The sequence below is a fragment of the Bombina bombina genome, chromosome 2 (assembly GCF_027579735.1).
Source record: "Bombina bombina isolate aBomBom1 chromosome 2, aBomBom1.pri, whole genome shotgun sequence".
Classification (NCBI taxonomy): domain Eukaryota; kingdom Metazoa; phylum Chordata; class Amphibia; order Anura; family Bombinatoridae; genus Bombina; species Bombina bombina.
In genome coordinates, this window is record NC_069500.1 from 1234313520 (window position 1) to 1234327553 (window position 14034).

Genomic DNA, 14034 nt, shown 5'->3' on the forward strand with positions numbered 1-14034 from the left:
TATTTTTCTAACTCCTGAGTTACATCAAACACGAAAACTCAATTACAAGAGATAATCCTACATGGAATTTGTGGAGATTCAGATAGGTAAATTACCTCTAAAGTGGGAGTTAATTGTATGTGTAAAGTTGCATTAATTTCCTCAAAATTTTTTCTCCAAAAGACATTAATTGGATCATATCTCCACCATATATGGTAATACTGATTAATGTGGCTAAACAAATGATTCCCAGGAATTGGAAGACATATAACATTCCTGACATTAGTGAGTGGATAGCTCTTGTAGACTCAGACCTTATTATGGAAAGATTTCACTATCTTTGTGGGGGTAAGTTAGATCTATATGAGGATATGGTATTCTTATGGTACTCATATAAATATAGAATCAAGAAATAAGTTACAATTTAGTCCAGGGACGTTGGCAGCTCTGGGCAACCAAGGTTCTTGTTTTTTTCGCTTGTGTTGTGATCAAAGATAAGTGTTAAAATGATATAGTTCTTATTAGTATATATAACTGCTGAGTGGAGTTGATTCCTTAACTCACATCAAGGAGACCCCGGTTACAGATTGCTGGCGCTGGGTCTCATAGGGCTTCATTACCGAGGATTTCCTACCACAGTCTGTTAATGGCAGCCTAGGTTTACAATTATATCCAGGAGAGCATTTACATTTCAATGATAAACTGTTTAACCTAACTCGATCAGCACCAATGGATTGTTTAGGTATCACTTGACTGTCTCGGGAGATCCTTTGATCTGGCCATGGACCTTTATTTGGGGGTTACCAACAGTAGAGACAAGCGAAAATGTTTGTAATTGAAATGGTCTTGTATTTATTTATGTTTATGATTTTGTTTTTGTTTTAAAATTGAAATAAATAAAAAATATAATTAATAAAAAAAAAATAGGACATTTCTCATTTGTTAAAATGTTTTGGAACTAAATTATGTTTAGACTAGGCGATAAGCCTATTGAAAGTTACTGAACATAATAAACAAAATTATCAGAAATAAATAAACCTAATCTAATACCCCTAAAAAATTACTCCCCCCAAAATAAAAACACCACCTAATCAAAACTAAACTGCCAATAGCCTTTAAAAGGGCCTTTTGTAGGGTATTGCCCTAAGTTAAACAGCTCTTTTAAATTAACAAAATTATCAATTACCCCCTAACAGTAAAACCCCCCACACAACCAACCCCCACCAAAATAAAAAAAACTAAGTTTAAAAAAACCTAAGCTACCCATTACCCCTAAAGGGGCATTTGTATGGGCATTGCCCTTAAAGGGACAGTCAACACCAGAATTTGTGTTGTTTCAAAAGATAGATAACCCCTTAACCCTTTAAGAACACAGCTTTCAGTTTGCTCAATTGTTTTATGACGGAAAAATTCTGTCATATGTCCTTAAGAGGTTAATTACCCATCCACCAGTTTTGCATAACCAACACAGTTATAATAATACACATCTTACCTCTGTAATTACCTTGTATCTAAGCCTCTGCAGACTGCCTCCTTATTTCAGTTCTTTCGACAGACTTGCATTTTAGTCAATCAGTGCTCACTCCATGGTAAATTCATGTGCATGAGCTCAATGTTATCTATATGAAACACATGAACTAATGCCCTCTAGTGGTGAAAAACTTTTAAAATGCATTTAGATTAGAGGCCACCTTCAAGGTCTAAGAAATTAGCATATGAACCTCCTAGGTTTAGCTTTCAACTAAGAATACCAAGAGAACAAAGCAAAATTGGTGATAAAAGTAAATTGGAAAGTTGTTTAAAATTACATGACCTATTTGAATCATGAAAGATTTTTTTGGACTTGACTGTCCCTTTATCTTTTACAAACAGCTCTTTTGAGCCCATAAAAAAAAATTCCCTAATCTAAAAAAAAAAACACAGCAAAAAAACCAAACAAACATAAGTCTAACCCCGAAATAGGTACTCACAGTTCCTCAAGTCCGGTGGTGAAGGTCTTCTTCCAGGCGGTGAAGGTCTTCATCCAGCGCGGGGACATCTTCTATCTTCATTCGGAGCGGAGGTGATCGCTGAGCAGAGATGATTATGGAGCAGGACTGGCAGGTAGCGCAGGTGATCGCGGAGATAACTGTGGAGCAGGACCAGTGATTGCGGAGCAGGACCGACATGGAGGATCCTCTTCATGCGGTTGCCGCCGCAAACTGAATATTGAATGTAAAGTAGCTTGCATTCCTTTTGGCTGAAATTTTGAATTAGGCAATAGGATAAGAGCTACTGAAATCCTATTGGCGGATCAAATCAGCTAATATGATTTTAGTAGCTCTCATCCTATTGGCCGATTTTAAAATTTCAGCCAATAGGAATGCAAGGTACCCCAATATAAATGTACCTTGGGTACCTTGCATTCAATCTTTAGTGTGCCGGCGACCGCATAAAGAGGAACCTCCAAGCCGGTCCTGCTCTATGATCGCCGACCTGCTCCATGCTCATCACCACTACGTGATCACCTCCGATCCGCGCCACCTTCGCTCCGATGAATATAGAAGATGTCCCTCCGCTGGATGAAGACCTTCACCGCCTGGAAGAAGACCTTCGCCGCTGGACTTCAGGAACTGTAAGTACCTAATTCGGGGTTAGTACAGGATTTTTTTTTGGGGGGGGCATTAATTAAATTAGGATTTTTTCTTTTATGGCCGCATAAGAGCTGTTTGTAATACCCATACCAAATGCCCCTTTAGGGGGCAATGGGTAGCTTTAGGTTAAAAGAGTTTGTTAAAATTAGGGCAATGCCCTACAAAAAGGCCCTTTTAAGGGCTATTGATAGTGTTTAGTGGGTTTTTTTTAGATTAGGGCTTTTTTATTTAATAGGCAGCAAAAGAGCTGATTGCCCTTTTAAGGGCAATGCCCATACAAATGCCCCTTTAGAGGCAATGGGTAGCTTAGGTTTTTTCAGTTTTAGTTTTTTTATTTGGGGGGTTTGGTGGGTGGGGGTTGTTTTACTGTTAGGGGGGACTTAGTATTTTTATGTAAAAGAGCTGTTTAATTTAGGGCAATGCCCTACAAAAGGTCCTTTAAGAGCTATTGGTGGTTTTAGTTTAGATTAGGGGGTATTTTTATTTTGGGGGACTTTTTATTTTTATAGGGGTATTAGATTAGGTTTAATTTTTTTTATTTTTGATACTTTTGTTTATTTTTTTCTGTAACTTTTTTATTTTTTGTAATTTTAATCTTAAATTTTATTTTTAAATTAATGTTAGATTTTTAAAAAAAAATTTATTTTAAATCTTTTATTGAGGATTTACACAGAACAATAAATGAAAAATATACATTTGTACATGGAATGTGCTTACAATGATAATACAGACAATATTCAGAGTATAAAACTGTTTGTACATTTTAAAGCAATTATCCTCCTTTTTTGTTTTTTTTTCCCTCTTTTTCCCAAGCAATAATTGTTCAGACCACCCTTGAGTCGTACATAAGATACGTAAAAGAGGTATGGGAATATGGGAATAATAAAACAACACTAAAACTATATTATACAGTTATCATCAAATATACTAAATTAAGGCCAAAGCCAAACTTTTTGGTATCAGTGAAATACAATAGTGAGTAGAACTTTGCACAGGTACATTTTATTTAAAATGATGGTTATTTTGGGTATTGGAAGAAGAGAATGATATCCTTTGGATTCAGATTATATTCGTGGCTATATATAGGGGATTGTTGTCAGTATAGTGTCAGAACCACTAACATTTATCACAATGTGTCCTTTCCGCGGCTTCAGCCGCCAGCCGCTGCAAAAGGGTCAGGGATATGCTGAACAATTGAGTTAGCTTCAGTGCTAATATACATAATTCCTAGCGTTTTCATGCTTTATTATTGGTATTAACTATGTGAATAACATAACCCATTGTGGGAGTGAGAGCAATTCAACTACTTCAGAGAGGTAATGACACCAATATACCTAGAGTATAGAACAAAATTGATAATACATGATTAAAATAACTTGAACATTTGAGAACAACATTAACATAACTGATCACAATTATATCATTATATCCCTTATAGCAAGCCTGTCAAGGGCAATGTACTTCTATTTTGTTATCCCCAGGATTTTGTCTGTTAGACAGCGCAGGGGATTTTTAGATGCGTGCAGGGTATATGAGAGGGTAATTACTCAGATGGTTCAGGGGTGGAAATGTTATGTCAGTGACGTTTAATGTCCCTTCAAGTAAGTTTGATCTAGAGTTCCTGGATTTAGGCATTTAGCAGAGTAGGTATCCTCATGTTAATGGTTGTAGTCAGGAGGTTTGCTCATTTCCTGTTGTGGTCATAGCAGTAGCCCCCCCCCCCCAACTCCCCCAGCGACACATTAGAACTGGAATGTCCTCCAACCTTCAAAGATGACTCTTCTGCATGGTTCTGCGGTGTAATGTATATAAAGGGCCGCTCATTCAATGATGTCACCCAATTGGTGCTATATACCTCTGGAGGTGCCTTGTGGAGCAGAGATCTGTAAGTCAGCTGCTTGTCATCGAGATATTTAATCATGACGGACTTAACTCCCCTGGAGTAGGCAGTGCATTGCGCCTCTGCTTCCAGCTTGTATTCTGTAGCTACGGATTCAGTGTTGAGATGGGACACTGACTCAGCAAATAGTCTATTGGAGCACTATCCATGAGGCGTTGGAAAATATTTTCTAGCCTGTCTAGGCCTGCTTGTGTGCACAACTCGCATGAGGTAGCCATGATGTATGGCGTCTCACTTTTTACGCTCGCCACCTTCTTTTGATTCTTCTCTCTGTTGACTCCACAGTAGAAGTAGGTTATTGGGATCTGAGCAGGTCCGATGTTTGGCTTTGGTAAATCACCTCAGAGTAAAGAGGGGGTGGCATTGCCATCTGTGAGCCGCCACTCAGGCCTCTGATGTCTGTTCCAGGCTCTAGTTTAAAAAATACAACCTAGATTGTGTTGAATTGAATGCCACTGTGTGTTGAGGCACAATGGAAATCTTAAAAGGTAGTTTTGTTGTAGGTTGCCTCACTAAATCAGCGGATTTTGGAGTATCAGCTTGAGTTCTGGAAATTGGGAACGCATGGATCACTGATCAGACATCAGAATTTTTTTTTTTTTTTTTTTTTTATTGAGACAATTAGCAATAAGAAGACATGAACAACATTTATATATTGAAATTGAAAACAACAAGATGCGTCCTGCCCAATCATACATACATGCCCAACAATAGACCGACCAGGACTGTATTTAGGTAATAACTCAGTCTCTCGTATTCTGGCAGTGTTATCACAGGTAATGTCCATGTCTTCATTGGTCGTTGACCCCACAATAATCAATAAAATGTCTCTTTTCAAGGTATTTTAACACCAGAACAATAAATCATAAACAATACAAACAAGGAATACAAAAAAAAAAAACGGTTGCATTAATTCAGGATACAGGTCACAAGACATACTTTACATATCTAAAAATAATGGTCATGAAGTTTATTGGAGTGTTCAAAAACTATGCATGATATATTTTCACTTACCAGTTACCTTCTGTGTATAAGACTCCCACAGAAACAACATATCAGTAGTTGCTTTTTGGGATTCCCCACCTACAGGAAATCCTGAAGATTAAGCAGAGTGCATAGGGGCGAGTATCTGGATGACAATGTGGGGTATTTTTTACGCAGGTAGGTCTAGTGTAACCAAGTCATGTTTATGGTAGAAGATAGTGAAATTGTAGGTTTATGAGCTACTTCTGGGTTCCAACATAGAACTCCCAAATTATTTGTGTTTGTCAAGTCATTTGCCAGCTGTGTCCATTTCTTGCATTTAACTGCCTTAGAGGAGGTCAGTTCGACCACCTTTTGTAAGGATATTGCTTGTTTATAAGTTATCAAGTCTGGGACCCCCAATCCCCCCTCTATGGTTGGTGTATATAGAGTTTGTTTGTTTATCCTTGGAGGTCTACGTCTCCAAATATAGTCATTAATAATGGCTTGTAGAATATGAATGTCGTGTATTGCCCCTTTCAGTGGCAAGGTTTGTAACAGGTACAGTGCCTTTGGTAGTAGTGTCATTTTTACCGCCTGTAATCTCCCCAACCAGGATAGATGTTTAGGTAGCCAGTTTGAAGTGAGTTGTTTGAATTCTCCTATCAGTTTGCCGTAGTTTAATTTTCGGAATGTGGTAGGATCTGGGGACAGGTGAAGGCCTAAATATTTTAAGGATTCTTTTTGCAGTCTAAATGGGCAAGCTTGTAAGATTTCAGATATAGTTTTATGGGGTACATTCAGGGTGAGTAATTCTGACTTTTTAAGATTTACCAAAAAATTAGATACCCGCCCAAATTTGGATAATTCCCCCAGTACCACAGAGAGAGATGTAGTCGGGTTAGTAAGGGTCATTAGGATATCGTCCGCAAATATTGCCAATTTATATGATTTCTTGTTTACTGATATTCCGCTAATTTTGGGGTTTATTTGTATATTAATGGCCAGTGGTTCTAGAGAGAGAACAAACAATAGAGGGGATAAAGGGCAGCCCTGTCTAGAGCCGTTCCTTATTTCAAACGACTCTGAAAGGGAACCATTGACTTTAATCTGGGCTGTCGGGGATTGGTATAGTGCAGTAACTTGTCTTATAAATTTGTCAGGGAGGCCAAAATGGTGTAGTGTGGGATTGTAGGAATGTCCAGTCTAAACGGTCAAAAAGCCTTTTCGGGCATCCGTAGATAAGTATATGGCTGGAATATTGATAGTCTGTATGTGGTCTAAAAGTTCTAGTACTTTAATGGTGTTATCTTTTGCCTCTCTCTGTGGTACAAAAAACCTACTTGGTCCTGGTTTATTATTAAAGGGAGAATACAGTTCATCTTGGTCGCCAGAATCTTGCGTATAACTTCAGGTCGACATTCAGTAAGGAAATTGGCCTGAAGTTTGCAGGAACATCTGGATTTTTCCCGGGCTTGGGTAATACTGAGATATGCGCCTGTAACATTGAATCTGCGAAGTGGATTTGGTCTGGGATGAGATTGAACAGGCGTGTAAGATATGGGGAGAGAAGATCAGAGAAGACCTTTAATATAGACCCGAGAAACCATCAGGGCCCGGGGCCCTTATTTATCTTCAGGTTATGGATAGCTTCCCTAACCTCCAATTCCGTAACTGAAGAGAGAGTGTGTTCCAGCAGGTCCTCCGGTATTTTGGGCACCGGGAATTTCCCGCAAGAAGTCCTCACATGCTTTCTTATGGGTTGTTGGATCCCTATCTGGGAATAGGTTATATAGATGATGATAGAATTGTTTAAATAAGTCCGCTATACCGGTCGTGTCTTCAATATGTCTTCCGGTGTCCCTAGTGAGGGAATGTACATATGATTTAGCCTTTTGTTTTTTCAATCCCTTTGCTAACAACTTTCCTGCTTTGTTCCCTTCGCTATAAAATCTTTGTTGGGAGTGCAGGTGTTGTTTTTGTGCTTCATATGGCAGAGTTTGTTTAGCTTGGATCTATATTCATTAAGTTGACTTAAAATAGTTCTCATTGGTCGGCTGTGTTTTGTGGGAGGTAGTCCAATTCTAATACCCTTTGGGCTATGAGTTTTATTCTTGTCTATCTCTTTTGTTCTTTGAGCTTTTAGCTTTATTAATTCTCCCCCTAATGTAACTCTTGTGAGCTTCCCATATCGTACCGAGATCCACTTCTTTATTGTCATTTATTGTGAAATAAGTGTCCAGGACGCTGTAATAATTGTGTCTTTAGAGGTCAGCGTCAAGTAGGGATTGATTCGTCTAGCTTTCAAATGAAAGCTTTAGGGGGAGCTGATGGCCAGTATAGACTACAAGTCGTCATCGGAGTGATCTGACCAGGTAGTATGTTTGATATCTGCACCTGCCACCCAAGTGAGAGCCAAAGTGATCTACTAGTATTAATCTATACCAGAAGTATGTTTTTTTGGGGATGGGAGAAAAAGGAAAAGTCCGTTTTCCCCGATGTAGATATCTCCAAGTATCATGTATTGTTAATAACTTGAGATTTTGCCAGATAGAAGCAAGAGTTGTTTGAGGGACCCTAGAGATGGAGGTGGAACAGTCTATTTGTGGATTAAGGGTGACATTAAGGTCCCCAGCCATTATGAGAGGTCCTTTTACCAAAGGGATTAGTTTAGAGGTGATTTTTTGTATAAAGGAGTCTTGGTTTTTATTAGGTACGTATAGATTTACCAAAGTGATTGGCTTACCGAATAGAAGCCCCACTAAACATAGATATCTACCTTCTTTATCTTTGTCAGAGTGCAGTAATGTGAATGGTAGAGATTTACTAAGGAGTATGCTCACACCATTAGTCTTTTTGTGTGTATTAGGGCAGTGGAAGTGTTGGGTAAAATGAGAGGAAAATATTTAGGGACTTTTACTAACTTGAAGTGAGTCTCCTGCAGCATTACTATATTTCCCCCTCTATTTTGGATGTCCCTCATAGCCACCCTCCTCTTAGCCGGACAGTTAAGGCCTTTTGTATTTTGTGAGATTATATATATTGTTTTCCCCTGTGTATCATGCATTTGGGTATAAATAAAATAGCATTTGTAAGACCTGTTTATTTAGACGAGTCCTGTAATTGCAACCTAAACAAAAAAAAATATTTTCAAAACTTAACATGTCATAACTACTAAATAATATATTAGTATGAACATTAAAAGATAGAAACATTATGTAACTGAGGAAACTTTTCCTCTTTGCCATGCAACAACTTGTAATACTACAATAGCAATAATTGTAATTTTAACTAAAAATAGATACTTCCCCCTTGTATTTTCACCGGAGGAGGAAAATATTATTGCCCTATTGGATATGTAGGTGTCCAGCATAGTTCAGAATGCAAGGGCAGATCCACATCTTGAGACACCTTTATTTTCTCCTAAAAGGAAAGGGGAAAACATATAGCAAACTTCAACATGTGAATAACAAAACACATAAAACACCAAAAAAGAGACATTTGGTCTCCGTGGTAACGCATATATTTAGAAAAAGAAAAAGGATATATGACGTATCTGTTCATGTCCCCACTCCTGGGGTATTGTTTGAGGTCGAGGCTTGTCTACGTGTTTTTTTGGTTGAGATCTCTGCCATTCCAGTCTCTGTGGAAGAGGGTCCATGAGTCGCTGAGCAGTTCGGTGATCCGCCTGTGGAGGGATATCAGGAGGTTGAGGTGTTGATAAATCTAGAGTCTTGCAAATTTCTGGGATGTCCTCCCATGACCTGCAGGATATCCTGGTTCCCTTCCAGCTGATCAGCAAGTGAAATGGGAATCCCCACCTATATACTATGTTCTGCTTTCTGAGCATGCTTGTAAGAGGGGCTAATTAATTTCTTTTTTGTAATGTTCTCACCGAGAGGTCTGGAAACACCTGCAGGTTGGAGTTGTCATATTTAATTGGTTGTTTTGCCCTCGCCAATCTCATAATTTCTTCCTTAACTGTATATTTTGTAATTTTAGCTATAACATCTCTTGGTGGTTGAGTGTCAAGTGGTTTAGGGCGCAGAGCTCTATGAACCCTGTCAAACTCCACTATGTCAGCTGATTCCTCTCCCCTAAGAAAGGTGAATAAGCCCTGCAGGTATCTTTCTAGATCCGCCGCCTCAATGTTTTCAGGCATCCCTCTTAATCTGATATTTTGCCTCCTACTTCGGTTTTCAATGTCATCAATGTGGTTTTCAAGGTCTTGAATGTAATCCCCTTGTTTCACCATTTGGGAGTATACTTCTGAAATAGTTTTTGCCTGTGCATCTTGGTCAGTCTCTATTTTTTCTATCCTGTGACCCAGATCGTTGAGATCTTTTTTTATATCCAATAATTCATCCCTTATGCACTGCTTCACTTGGGAAATTAAAGATGAGAAATAGGGCTTTTGGGATGGTGATTACAATTTCACTATCTTCTACCTCTGAGGCACTGTCCTCTTCAGAATCTGAGGAGATTGCTGTGTCTTGCAGATTTATTGCAGCCAGTTGTTTGTTAGAGGGATTGGGCTGTTCAAGAGATTTAAAAAAATTATTGACTGAAGGTGTTTTGGTAGGGGCAGCTTTCCCCTGTATTTCCTTTATCTTCCCTTTCTTTGGTGACATGTTATGTCCCTTCCTCCCCTGTAGTTTTTTCTTATGCAGTCAGAAAGTTTACAGTCTTTTATTTTATATTGCCTGCACTGGGAAATATTTTGTTATAATTGTGGGCATATAGGTATTGCTATCGTTTGGCTGTTTAATTATTTGGATTATTACCCCTCCAGCTCTGAGATATGCAGCAGAGCGCTGCTAATGTGTGTGAATGAATTCGTTGCGCAGTTTGTGTGAAGCACGGCCTCACCTCTGCTCCCCTGTAGCGTGTCCGGATTCAGCCAAGTCCTAGCTTCAGAAGCTCCGATATCCCAGTCTACCCCTCTGATGCAGCTGAGAGCGGTCAGTTCAGGTAAACAGTGCTCCGTCTCTGTTGCTTTGTATTCCCGCCGCTCTGAGACCTTGCGATGCTGTTGTGTGGCCTAGACCCTGATTTAGAGATGTCGCCGATCTGTGGTCACTAAGATCGCTATTCTTATGCGATGAAGTTGAGACCGTAACTAACACACAGCCCACGGTAGTTATGAGAGCTGGAAGGGGGTGCAGATCCTTTTTACTTTGTTATTACATGGCTCAGAAGCGAAAGCTCACTTAAGGTGCAGCCGCCATTGTTGAGCGCTGGCTCCGCCTCCAGAATTTTTTTTTTTTTGTAATTTAGCATTTTTTTATTTTATGTAATTTGGGTTAATTTAGGGGGTGTTGGGTTAAGGGACTTAGTAATTAAATTAGTTATTTGCATTGTGGGAGGTTGGCGGTTTAGGAGTTAATAAATTAATTAGGTTTATTGCGATGTGGAGGGTTGGCGGTTTAGGAGTTAATAGGTTAATTAGGTTTATTGCGATGTGGGGGGTTGGCAGTTTAGGGGTTAATAGATTAATTAGGTTAATTGTGATGTGGGGGGTTAGCGGTTTAGGGGTTAAAAGGTTAATTAGGTTTATTGCGATGTGGGGGGTTGGCGGTTTAGGGTTTAATAGATTAATTAGGTTAATTGTGATGTGGGGGGTTAGCGGTTTAGGGGTTAATAGGTTAATTAGGTTTATTGTGATGTGGGGGGGTTGGCGGTTTAGGGGTTAATATTTTAATTATGTTATTTAGGTTGTTTAATTTGAGGATTAGGGGTTAATTACTTTATTATTTTGCAATGTGGGGGTTGGTGGTTTAGGTGTTTGTTAATATTTCTTGTGGGCGGTTAGTATTTTGTTGTTAATACTTCGTGCGGACGGTGAGTTTTTTTTTGTTATACTTCTTGCAGGCGGTAAGGATTTTTATTATTTTGTGCGGATGGTTAGGTTTTTTTGTTATTTCGTGTGGGCGGTTAGGTTTTTTGTTAATTCGTGCAGGCGGTTACGTGTTTTTTTATTTTGTGCGGGCGGTTGCGTGTTGATTTGCTGCATCCAGGAGGATTCTTTTGGCTGTGCGTGCAGCCAACATTCCTCTTTGGATGCATGCGCAACTACCGACGGCGATAGATGCGTTACAAACGCAATTAAAGTATAGATTGTTCCTTTTGGGGTGTTTTTCCCTTAATATATTTTTAGTTTGTCTCTTTGTACTGCTAAATTTTAACTTATTTTTCATTGATTCAAATCACTGCTGAGCTGCATAATCTTCACCCTCAAATTCTGTAATTCTATGCATGCACAAATTCTTTCATACAATTCACTCTCAAATTCTGCCATGCATTACATACTCAAATTCTGTAATATAATACATTCATTTTTAATTGTTCCTATACATGTTCACGTGCAGCAGTTTGAAAATGAAACTGGAAAATATATATATATATATAAATATATTTAAAATATAAATAAAATATGTTTGTTCTATAAACGCATTCCATTGATTCTCTTTAATTCTATTTAATAAACAGCTTTTATGCAGAATATTAACTATCAATTTAAAAAATGTAAAAAATCTTACACATAGTTAGATATTGTTGAAAGAATAACAGCAATATTTGACAAATTGGCATCACATAGTGATTTACTGACAAAAGTATACTTGTTTCCCATTTCTATCATTAACTTGCACAAACATTTGGCAAGGTGTCCTAACAGTAGACATAAATAGAAGCAGATTATTAAAATATTTTGGCAAGAATTTTCTAGAAAATTAATTTTTTAGTAATGCCAAAAGCTATGTTAAATCTTTAACAAGGCATATTTAATTGGAAGTATCTCTGATGATGCCATCTGGTTTCTTGATATGAATGCGTAAGATTAAGAAGCATGTGGCACTAAACATCTTTCGTAAAAGCTGCTGGATTTCCACTTTGTTCATTCATTTAACATTCAGAACATTTATCTGGTTGTATTCAATGAATTAATTAACATGCTAAACAGATTATAGCAGATACATGGGTTCCAAAGTACAGCTGTTTTGGACGGACTTGAATTCTAATTTGTAACTGAGTTACGTATTTCTACCTTATATGTCAATGATGTTACATGAATGTATAGATTTTTTTTATTACGTTAAATTCTACATATATATATATATATATATATATGGCTAGATTACAAGTTGCGCTCTAATGTTAGCATGGGACTGGGTAAGCAATATTGCAACACATTAACTAGCGAGCATATTACAAGTTGAAAGTAAATAGTTGCACTCAAGTGCAAAAAAAATAATTGTCAACAGGATAGCACTCCTGAAAATCTAGCGTAAAGTGTAAGGGTTAAAAAAATGTTCACCGAACACATTGAAAACACATTAATATTAACTATTACACTCATATGAACACTTTCTGATAAAAAAAATATTTAATAGAAATATTAATAGAAATATATGGAAGAGGTAGGAAACGGGTTCTTTAAGAAATGGCTACAGTATCATCAAGTTAACCACTTCAAAAATACTCATAGAAATAGATCAAGTCTCTTACGAGCATTAACACCATTTGAACAAATTTGTAATTCCAGACACCTACAAACAGGGCTTATATCCATTACCTATAAGCTTTTACTCACAGCTACATCCCCCAAGCCACATAATTTTGTAAAAGGATGGGAGAGAGAATTGTTGGGATGTCAGGAACCAAAGGTGTGGGGAGCGATCTTCCGAAACATAGCATATTCTGCTCACACAACAAAAGCATTAGAGACAAACTATAAAGTGTTGTTTAGATGGTACATGACCCCGAGTAGAATGAAATACTTATTCCCTACAGCTAATGACAGGTGTTGGAGGTGTTCACAGGAGATAGGGAATATGAGCCACGTATGGTGGACATGTCATGAAGCACATTCTTTCTGGAAGCAAATAATAGAGGAAATAAAACGTGTGCTGTCAGGTTACAGTTCGCTTGACCCATTAGTATGTCTTTTTAATAAACTCATGGAAGTGAAATGTGCAATCAGGAGAAATTTAGGACATATTATGTTGAACACAGCTAAACAACTTATCGCTTCACACTGGAAATTGGCAAATATGCCTACCGTAGACACGTGGAGAGGTAGAGTTCAGGAGGAATTGTCCTTAGAGAGATATTTTTATCTCAAATCAAATCGGTTAACCTTTTATAATAATATGGTGTTCTTCTGGGATACATACAGGGGAAAGGTAGCTGAAGCCCTACACCAAAATTAAATAGGAGACCAGAGGTTACTCTATACAGGGACCTTGGGGTAAAAGGGGAACAGAAACATAACTATGTTTGTATCCCGCTTATTTTAATGCACCAGTTGGAGCAATCGCTTTTCGATTGTCAAGGATATCAAGCTCTAATAATGGTAAATCTCTGCAATTTTTTGTTCATTATTGTTATTGTTATGGGTTTGTTAAGGTTTTTGGTTTAATATTTGTACTGTATTTCTAGATATTAAGAAAGAAATGTTAAATCAATAAGCTTTGACCTAGAACGAATGGACAAAACAAGGACATTTATGTTATATTAGTTCTGGGTCACAATAGCAAATGTAACACTCTCATTTATTGA